General features: G+C 41.0%; 1 protein-coding gene across 1 annotated transcript in view; it reads left to right on the top strand.

The window, feature by feature from the left end:
* The first annotated feature begins 3,938 nt into the window (after positions 1–3,938).
* The window catches only part of LOC111871280 (calpain-C), an 87,304-nt gene continuing 80,686 nt past the window's right edge, over positions 3,939–10,556 (top strand). Inside the window, exon 1 of the mRNA XM_023864268.2 lies at positions 3,939–4,235. The gene's annotated coding sequence lies outside the window, so the exon portion shown is untranslated. The remainder of the gene's footprint in view (positions 4,236–10,556) is intronic.

The following is a 10,556-nucleotide window of genomic DNA, read 5'->3' as shown; positions in this document are numbered from 1 at the left end:
TTAGGTGCTGTATGTTTATGGACTCGCATGATTTTAAAATGATCATGTTTCTCTTCATATCCATAGATTGCTTGTCCTTTGTTAATGCAAGTTGAAGGAAGCATGAAGAAGCAGCCCGTTAATACTAGAAGTCACTTCTTGTGGAAACTGATGAAAGCAAAGATGTATAAGAAGAATATTTTGATTTGACAAAGTATATGCACATATCCAATTTGGGCCGTGTTAAATTCTTAGTGTATTGAAGAAAGTTTAGCATATTCCTCAGCAAGTCTCATAAATTTATTGTCTATGTAACCAGGAGAATATCTGAATTCTTTTGTGGCACTTTATTATATTGCATTGCACCTGAGCATCCTCATTGACCATTGTGATTAATTGATTGATTAGGATTCCTGCCTCATTCTGAAGATCCTAGATTTAATTTTTGGTCAGTAAGCCTCTGTGCTGATTGAGCTTTCTTTATAGAGCTTACTTTGCTGGGTTAGTACCTTAAAATAAACCATTAGTTTCCCACATATTGCTGTCACTGTTCGCTTCTGTTCTCTCATTGAATGTTACATATCCTTTGCTGTTTATAAAATGTCATTAAATAAAAAGAAAGATAGTAAAGGACACACCTGTCTGGCTGGGCGCTGATTGCTAAAAGCTGCAGTTGACTAAGCATGTACAGCAAACACATTATATGAACCAAGTTTCATATTCTGATTATAATGTTCAGATGAATCTTCAGATACGCTGCAGTGTGTGCCATCATGCAGCATCTGAAGCTGTCACATTTGGTAGCAGAGGAACTTTATCCTGGCATAGCAGGCAATGGCACTTGTGCAGACTGTCTGAAATGAACATGCAAAGAACTTCTGGCATTGAGTCCGGGCATCTCTGCTTACGCATCTGCTCAATTTACATGAAAATACGTTTCTAGACATCTTATGTCGTCAGTTATACCTGTGCTTCAAATAATACTGTAACATGTTGGAGTCACAATACCCTTTATATTGTGATAGATCCCGAGTTATGATTAGTTAACCCTGTACAGATATCTGCAGAACCATTGGAACGCACACATAGAACTTTGTTTTAATTACTTACTTACTCATGTAGCTGAACCCTTCTTGAGGAGCCGCAAATTCTGCAGTTACTCAGAATTTCCCAGCATTTTATTGAACCCAAAAGTTCATTACCATATTCACAAGAGCCCTCCACTGGTCCCTATCCTGAACCAGATCAATCCAATCAATCCCATGCTATCTCTAAGATCCATTTTAATATTATCCACCCACTTATGCCTTGGTCAGTTTGTTTTAATTACAGTTTTTAATTGAATTGGTAACGATATATTAACATACATGTGTGTGTGTGTGTGTGGGGGGGGGTTGAGAAAGAGATTTGTGTTTATATATGTGGAACTATTAAGATAAGTAAAGGTTTGGCAGGAATCAACCACAGAACAAACTGGATCTTCCTGTATGCATCATTGTATTCAGACCAGTTGCAGTCAGCTAAACAAAAATATCATCTACATTTAATTTTGCAGCGGCTTAACTGCATGTTTATGAAAGGGCATAAACTATTTATGCCATGCCTTTCAGTTGGATAAGACAGCTCGCGATTAGAAGGCAATGAATACAAGTGATGGTGAGACTTACATTGTGAACAATATAAAATTGGTTTGTTAGGTACTGACGATGTGGCAGTATCAATTAATGCAGTGCGTGTTGCCTGCAAACAGTAATTATTACTACAGTCCTGCCACGATATAATGATCCCTGACCCAGCCTACATTACATAGCAAATCCGAACTCTGGCGGAAGAACGCAGCCTGTCACAGTGCCCGCGCGGTCTAAGGCATGAAATGTCTTCGCCCTCTCGAATACTGGGATCGTGGGTTCGAATTCCATTCAATGCATAGATGTCTCTCTTCGTTTATTCTGTGTTTGTGTTGTGTGTAGGTAGTGTCCTTGCATCGGGCTGACCCCCCGTCGAAAGCGTTCTACCGACCGTTTAAGATTAAGGAGCTGAAGAGAAACAAAGTGTTTCATGGATGCCCTGTACTCCAAGTGGGAGCAACAGGATAGGTAGATAGATAATTTCCTTAATTCTTTTGCATAGATAATTTCTTTTATGTAAACAGCATCTCCCTCATCACGTCATTTGCCAACATCAAACTCTCAGCCACCAGTTTTCAAATATACCAAGAAAAGATTTTTATTTTAGTAGGATGACTCAGGCAAGCAAAGGGACTCATACGAGGACCCTGTACTAAAAGAGCGAAGGAACTGTTGAAGTTTAACGGGAACCAGCTATGATGGGTGGTAGGACTACTTACAGGACACTGTCACCTCAAAGGACACCTCTTCAAATTGGGACTGAGTAACAGTCCAACTTGTGAGAGGTGCCAAGAAGAAAACGAAACAGCCACACACATCCTGTGCGAATGTGAGGCCTTCACTTATTTAAGACTGTGCCACTTGGGTCAATATTTTATGGAACCAAGTGACTACTTCGATGTTCCCACGTACAAATCCTACGCTTCATTCGAAGCGCAGGATTGTTGAGGGGATAATCAGAAGGGGAGGCACAATAGATCACTGTGGTCACGTTGCAAGGGCCAAGAAGGCCCACTCCTTATACAATCATTATTTCTGTGCCTCCTATGACAACACAAAATCGCCGAAAAATATCCATGCCTCAGGTGCGTATGAAGATTGGAATCACGATTACAGTGTGTGGGAGCTCTTGCAGGGTCCGACCACTCAGATCGGCTTTGTTATTTATTTCAGTCCCTTATTGGTGACTAGAATACGTCCCATAGTGTGTGAACATTATTGCGGGAGGTACATAGACTAAGGGTGTTTGAGAGCAGGGTGTTGAGGAGAATATTTGGACCGAAGAGGGATGAAGTGACAGGAGGTTGGAGAAAACTCCATAAAGAGGAGTTTCATAACTTATACTCTACCCCGTGTATAATTAGAATGATCAAGTGAAGGAGAATGAGGTGGGCAGGGCATGTAGAACGAATGGGGAGAAGGAGAATGCATATAGGATATTGGCGTGAAAGCCGGAAGGAAGGATACCACTGGGAAGACCAAGGAGTAGTTGGGTGGACAATATTAAAATGGATCTTAGAGGGATGGTATGGATTGAATTGATCTGGCTCAGGATAAAGACCAGTGGAGGGCTCTTGTGAATACAGTAATGAACCTTCAGGTTTCATAAAATGTTGGGAATTCTTGAGTAGTGCGCAATTGGCGGCTCCTCAAGAAGGACTCACCTCCATGAGTAAGTTAAGTTAAAGTGTGTGAATAGTGTGCCCATCAAACGTAGCGGGAACAGTAGCGAGATCCCAACAATATGTTCTCAGACCGGGAAGGGAATTCGGGAGTCTGAGGTCAGCGCATGTGAGAAGTCGCAGACGCGTGGAACCCACAGACATTGCAGCATGGAATGCAAGCATTTTTAATACGAAAGCATAAACAAAAAATGATGAGACCTCGTGTTAAGTACTCGATTGGTGTTACACCAGTTATGGCGTGAAGCTTAGATCTGTAAATATCTTATACACACCGAAAAAGAATTCCATCATCAGTTAAGTTAGTGCAAACCTCTTCTGCTCAACTTAATTGAAATGTTTTTATTGCTTGAAAGATTCTTAAACACGTCCAGCATCAATGCTATTAAAATGCACTGGTTCTATTACTTCGGGACCGCAAAATGCACACCAATATCGATTGTTTTTAATACTTGTTGCGTTGAGTTCTTTGGCTTCAGCCAAGCTATAGTTGCTATGAACCAACATTCCTGAGACAGGTTCAACATTCTACTTTTATTTTTCTATAAGATTTACTAGCTACAAGGTTGCGGATCTGTAGCAGAGAGGGGAGCCAGTTTCGTCAATTTTCCGCTAGATGGCAACTGGTTGGTTCCATTTGCGGAGGAGACTTCAATGCGGGATATAGATATGAACAGTTTGGAACATGTAACAGCTGAAAGGTCGGCCTACAAGCTGGAAGCACACCGACAACTAGCAGAGATGGGATACCGTATCTACTTATCGGTGCTAGTGTGTGATGTGAAGTGATGATTTTCAAATTAAATCAAGCATTAAGAAATAAATGCTCATGCGAAAGCTTCTAGACATAATTTGGATGTGAAGTGGAAGTTAGTGATATTTCTTATATTAAAGGGAACAATTCGCCACAGGGTTAAAGTGTGCCGGACATTGCTAAGATAAAAACGTAAGTATCACGGACAGATGGTTAATTTAAACATGTGCAATTTCTCGTATTTGCTTGCTCCGGCTTACATTGTAAACAGATTAAGCAACATGAAATAAAAAATTCGTATTGTGATATGACATGCGATGAACTTTGACTGGAATTTAATTGAAGTGGATGAAAGTTGAAAATAGCATTGTGTCCCATAATTGTTGTGTTTCTTTTATTCAGGAGAAATGAGGGGCGTTTGGTAAGAAAATAAACATGACCAATGATTTTTCCGACAGATTACTGTAATAACGGTTGTTGTGTTACTTTTAATAGAGATGAAATTTGACACGGATAGTTGTAGCAATTGTAAACAAGAGACCTGTGCTATTTTCTTGGATATTACGACGTAAAGTGTGGTAAAATTTGCCGAAGTTTCGGAGAAATTTATGTAAACCCAGATTACACTGCTCAGCTTGTAGAATGTAGTATTCATCATAGTCACTGTCAATAGAACCTAAAATTTCTCATGTAAACAAGAGCTCTTTTAAGGCACGAATTTGTTTACAAACAATAGTGGAACAGCATTCCCCAGTTTGAAGTAACATACGTACATATTTTTCAGAGGAATTTCTCGCGATTATGCACGCCTGGATATTAATTATTTTAAATGCAAATCTACTGTTGCGAAGCTACTCAGTGCACATGCCGGCACAAAAGACCATAGTGTAAATATGAAGTAACCCAAAAACTGGTTAGTAAAATATACACTAAAATGCGTTAGAAATTTCTATATTGCTTACTGAATTTACAAGAACTGGACAAAATGAGATATTTCTTGTGCAATGCACAACTCGCAACATGTGATACCATTCGCAACGTGTAAACCTGACCATGCCCGTTAATACGAAAGAATGTTTTACGCGAACTGACTTTTTGCCCGCTCTGTATTTGTCTTCAATTTTGTTGAACATACGTCATATTAAGATACGTCCCAAACACCAGTATTAGATTTTAGGGCTAATTAGGTTTATTTTACTTTATGGAGAATATTAAGTTTTCGCCTGTTTTACCATTCTAGAAAGAATATGTACGTAAATATAGTACATATCAATATTTATGTAATATTTACCTGTACATATTTTTTATTTATTACATGTGTTCTATTTCTAGGTTTATATAAAATAAGGTTTGTATTAAACCTATGAAAAAGGTCCGGAATAGTGTAGTCGGTATAGTTACTGGCTACGGACTAGACGATCGAAGGATCGGAGTTCGAATCTCGGTAGGGTCAAGAATTTTCTCTTCTCCACGTCTTCCAGACTGGCTCTGGAGCCCACCCAGCCTCCTATCAAATTTGTAACGGGGGCCCTTTCCCCGAGGGTAAAGCGGCAGGGGCATGAAACTGACCATTCAGCTCCAGATTTGTTAATTCGATTAAGAGGGGGTGGAGCCCCACTGGGTCCACTCGGCACGGCAGTCACTGATTGGCCTATTGTAGCCTTCCCCGGGTGATTATGATGATGGAGAATTTGGTGGAATGAAGACTGGCAGGGGAAACCGAAGTACTCGGAGAAAACCCGCCCAAGCGCCACTTTTGCACCACAAATCCCACTTGACCAGACCCGGGATCGAACCCGGGCCTCCGAGGAGGAAAGCCAGCGGCTAACCGCATGAGCTATGGCGCGGCCATTTCACCTTCAGTTAGTGCTGAGGTCAAGAAAATGTGGATCTATATCTTCACTCCCCCATACGCCTTCTTGAAGTAGTGCTTAATTAGTTAAGCACAATGACAACTCTTCCTTTTTTTACCTTTATTAAACATGTAACAACCAGAATTAAATTATGTTAAAATTTTAGTGTAGAACGCCAATGATACGTCTTTTAGATATTCATTAAACAGCTTCGGAGACAACACATGCAGACGGCCGAAGGGACTGGCGAAGCGATAATGCTGTAGACTCGTATTCGGGGGGGGGGGGGTTCGAATCTCGGCCGGAACTCTGGCTAATCTGATTGAGGATATTCGTGGTTTTCCTCGATACCACCAGGCATGTTCCGAAATAGTGCCCCGATTCGGTCACGACCGTTTCCTTCCAAATCCTTTACAATGCGTCTAACATCCTACCATTGAGCGCTATGCAGTCTAGCTACTGATAACTTCATAAAATTATGCCCCCCCCCCACACACACGCACACATGCACATACACAAACAGAAAGGAAACATGCAGATGCAAATTGAGCCTCCCAAAATACGTCAATTTTTGTGCACAAAAATGGATAAAGATAAATGGTCACATACTCCGAAAATAATGTAGACAGTATAAAACGTTGGACGGAGAGACCTTTGTCACAGGCATATAGTTCGGCAGACCTTCCAGACGTGAGGAAAATTACAATGGCCTTCTGCTTAGTCCTACACACTGTGCATTGGCCCGGAAGTTACAGGTACCATACTTGTGGTTGAAGGAATGCAGATATTACTATTGTGTCACACGTGACTGCTTACATCACTCTAGTGCCTTATGTGCAGTATGTCATGTTCAGACTACAAACCTGTTTTATTAAATTACAGCAGCGTACCCAAAGCGTGTTTGACGCACCCTTACTGTTAGACTTAGCAAAGTAGTCCGACAAACACTGACATCAGTTCAGTCTCACGAGAAAGGCAACAGTATTTTGTAACAGTGTCGTTCACTGTTTATGACATACCACAGTGGAAATGCGATCGGATATTTGTCATCTACAATGGTTTCCGAGAGAAATATGCGATTATGGAAAAGGATTATGGCTCCTTTTCTTTAAAATAATCTGTGTATGTAGAGGGGCTAGGGGGAATTATAAGTTAATAATAATAATAATACCTCTTAGTGAGGGGGCACACGGTAGCGTAGTTGGTTGAGGCACTATGCTACAAGCTGGAAGGTAGCGGTTTCGAGTCCCGATGAGGTGGATTTTTCAATTGACCGAATCCTTCCAGCCGCACTATGGCCCTGTGGTCGACTCAGCCTCTAACAGAAATGAGAACCAGGAATCTTCTTGGGGGGTAAAGTGCTGCTGGCGCGTAAGGCTGACAACCTTACCGCCATCTGTGAGCCAACTGTCTAGAAAATGTTGGAGCCTCGACGTCTCACAACCCTATGGGCCTTCACGGCTTGTTATAGAGATAGCCTTTTTTTTTACCTCTTAGTGATCTATTCCCGGTAGGGTTTTTCTCTTCGCCACTGCGTTCAGACCGGCTCTAGGGCCCACTTAACCTCCTATCCAGTTGGAACCTGGAGTAATTTCTCCAGGACTAAAGCGTCTAGGTTAAGAACTCTTAGCTCCCCTACACATGGTGTTTAGTTAGCCTAAGCGATCTACTTCTGTGGCACTGTCCATTCGTACCAAGTAGTCACGTTATAACTTTTAACGTATAAAAAACTTTTCGTTCGCTCATGACGTCATTTTATACAGATCTCACATGCTGGGAAAGCTGGCGCTGCCGCCATGATATTTTATAATCACAATGAAATATCGTAACAAACGATTTCCACAAAATAAATTAGTGCCCTGTATTAAGTGACGTTTGTATGGCACCCATCTCATAAATTCGTACAGCTGTCATGCTGGGGGCTAGGAATTAATGCTATGAAAATTAGATGGCCACCGTACAGAGAGATGTAATAGTAATGGCAGATGAGTAACACAAATACGGATATTAAAATTCACAGCCATTACATATGCACTACAGAGATAAACACACATTCTTTTAGCGAGAAGATTGCTTAGCTGATCTTTGTTATTTACATAAATGGAACGCATAACAAGGAGGTCATATCCATTCTTTACGTTCTTCTCCAAAATTATGGAAAGGGTTTCGTGAAGATTGCCCTTGAAATTTATATCCGCGCAGTTGGCTGTGAGATTCCGCGCCTTCTGTGGAAGCAGAACTTTCATTGCGTGTTGACAAGAACCAGCCACTAGGCCCCAGACATTTTAATACTATTTTCTCATATGATCATATGTTTTCTCATTTCCTTTCAGTTTATAGTACTGAAGTTTTCTATGCACATATCACTTCCTTCATCCGTACAATGTGCCCCGGCATTTCTCCTCCTTTAATTGGTCGCCTTAATAATGTTTGATGAAAACGACAAATTATGAACTCCTACTTGTACTGTGTTTTTCGTCCTCTTGCTTTCTCTCACTTATACCCAAATAATTTCATCAGCACATTATTTCCAGGCACTTTTAATCTGTGTTCTCTTTAAGGCGCGTCCACATTACTCGTGCTCGCCAGGCTTGTGCTCGTCGGGAGACTCGTCTGGCTTTTACTTGTGCTCGTAAATCTTCATCCACCCTACTTCAGTTGCTCGCCAGGCTTCGCCGCGTGAGGATCCGTATATTTACTCGTAGTGTGTATAGGCTGTAGTCGTATTTTAATTTATTGGCTATAGTTTTTAAATTAAAATTTTAAAATTTGCTTGTCCCGTGACTTGTCATATCGTCCACATTACTCACGAGCACGAGCACGAGTAATGTGGACGCGCCTTTAGGGTGAGAGACAAGTCTACACGAAAGTAAGATGGAATAATATCAATGTCCTCAAAGCTGGCTCACCGTAGGTCTGTAACTAAAATGATGCATGACAACACTGATCTCATGAAAATCTACATTTTTTTTTTTTGTAATTTTTTTCCGATATGGTGAATAGATATTTAACAAAATGCAGAAAAAAATAGTTTCTCACTCTGTACAATCTTATATGTGTTATGTAATACTAATAGCTTCGCAACAACACGGAATGGCCCAGAAATGAGCTAACTCATTAGTAAAATGTTCACTAAAATACGCTATAATTTTGTTTATTATTTACTGAATTTACAAAAATTGTTCGAAATGAGATCCTCCATGTTCAATGCACAACTCACAACACTGTGCTATTGTTCTACCAATTGACTGGCAGGTTAAAATCAGAGCATTCCCGTTAATACGAGAGAATATTTTAGGTTAACTGATATTGTGTTACATCTGCAACAAGTGAATACAAATTCTAACGTGATATGCAGAATCACAACTTACATGAGTAGTGATATAGGAAACCAGCGTCTTTAAAGAAAGAGAGAGACCCGATTTCATTGTAAATTAAACATTGCAAACCACCGCTGTGCTCTGCCGCCAACGTCATTAGCTGCTACATTCATTGACCCCAGTCTCAAGGTCGCCTGGTGGACACCCACTGCTCCTCGCGTGACGAGCAGTTGCATACTATGCAGGATGCAGATCCTACTCACGGGAAAACAAATACATATGGAGTTTATCATTTGTATCAGACTCTCCCCAAATTCAGATTCATAGTTCTACATTTTCCAATCATTCTTGTCTGTCGTCTCAGTGAACCTGCAGAAACTTGTGTTCGATTTAATCGAAACCAGCCTTGGTTAATGATAGCAGTGTCTTCTGGGATGTGACGTTGTGAAGTCTTGTGATAAATTCACCGACACTGGTAGCTTCCTTGGCCTTCTCTTGGACCCTGAAGATGGAGGCTTTATATTCCTTTGGAACGTTCGTAAACCTCTATCAGACAAGAGGCCTTGCTTGTTGCATGATTAATTTATTCTTTGGCCCTGAATAGGCAGTACATTTCTCTGAAACGTCAGTAAATTTCTATGAGACAAGAAGCCTTGCTTACTGCATGCTTCATATGTCCCTGAATAGGCCTATGGGGGCGGTACATTCCTCTGAAACATCGGTAAACTTCTAAGAGACAAAAAGCATTTCTTGCTGCATCCCTGAATTAGGTACTCTTAGACCCTGCATAAACCCATGTAGACAACTAGTTCCTCCGAAACGCTGGTAAACTTCTATCAGAGTACACTCCGTCACATCCGAGAAGACAACCATCGCTATGACAACCACAAATCTAATAGAATATGTATCTTGGCTATAGACTCAAAAAGCTGGGTTTTATTCGCGGTACGGGCAGGCATTTTTCTCTTCGTAACGGCGTCCAGACTGGCTAAGGGACTGTCCCATTGTTATCGGTGGTTCTGTCGCAAATGTCCCTGGGTAATGTATGTAACAGTTGCGAGACTATTTCTATTTCAGGTGTCCACGATGATTAGGCTTCTGTTATAGGCGTCCGTACAGTATGTATCAGCTGCGAGTGTATTTCTGTTTCAGGTGTCCCTGATGAGTAGGCTTCTGTTGTAGGCGTCCGTATAGTATGTATGAGTTGCGAATTAATTTCTATTTCAGGTGTCCCTGATGAGTAGGTTTCTGCTGTAGGCGTACGTACAGTATGTATGAGTTGAGAGTTCATTTCTATTTCAGGTGTCCCTGATGAGTAGGTTTCTGCTGTAGGCGTACGT

Source organism: Cryptotermes secundus, unplaced genomic scaffold (genome assembly GCF_002891405.2).
Source record: "Cryptotermes secundus unplaced genomic scaffold, Csec_1.0 scaffold825, whole genome shotgun sequence".
NCBI classification, from domain to species: Eukaryota; Metazoa; Arthropoda; class Insecta; order Blattodea; family Kalotermitidae; genus Cryptotermes; species Cryptotermes secundus.
This window is presented reverse-complemented; position numbering and strand designations above follow the sequence as displayed.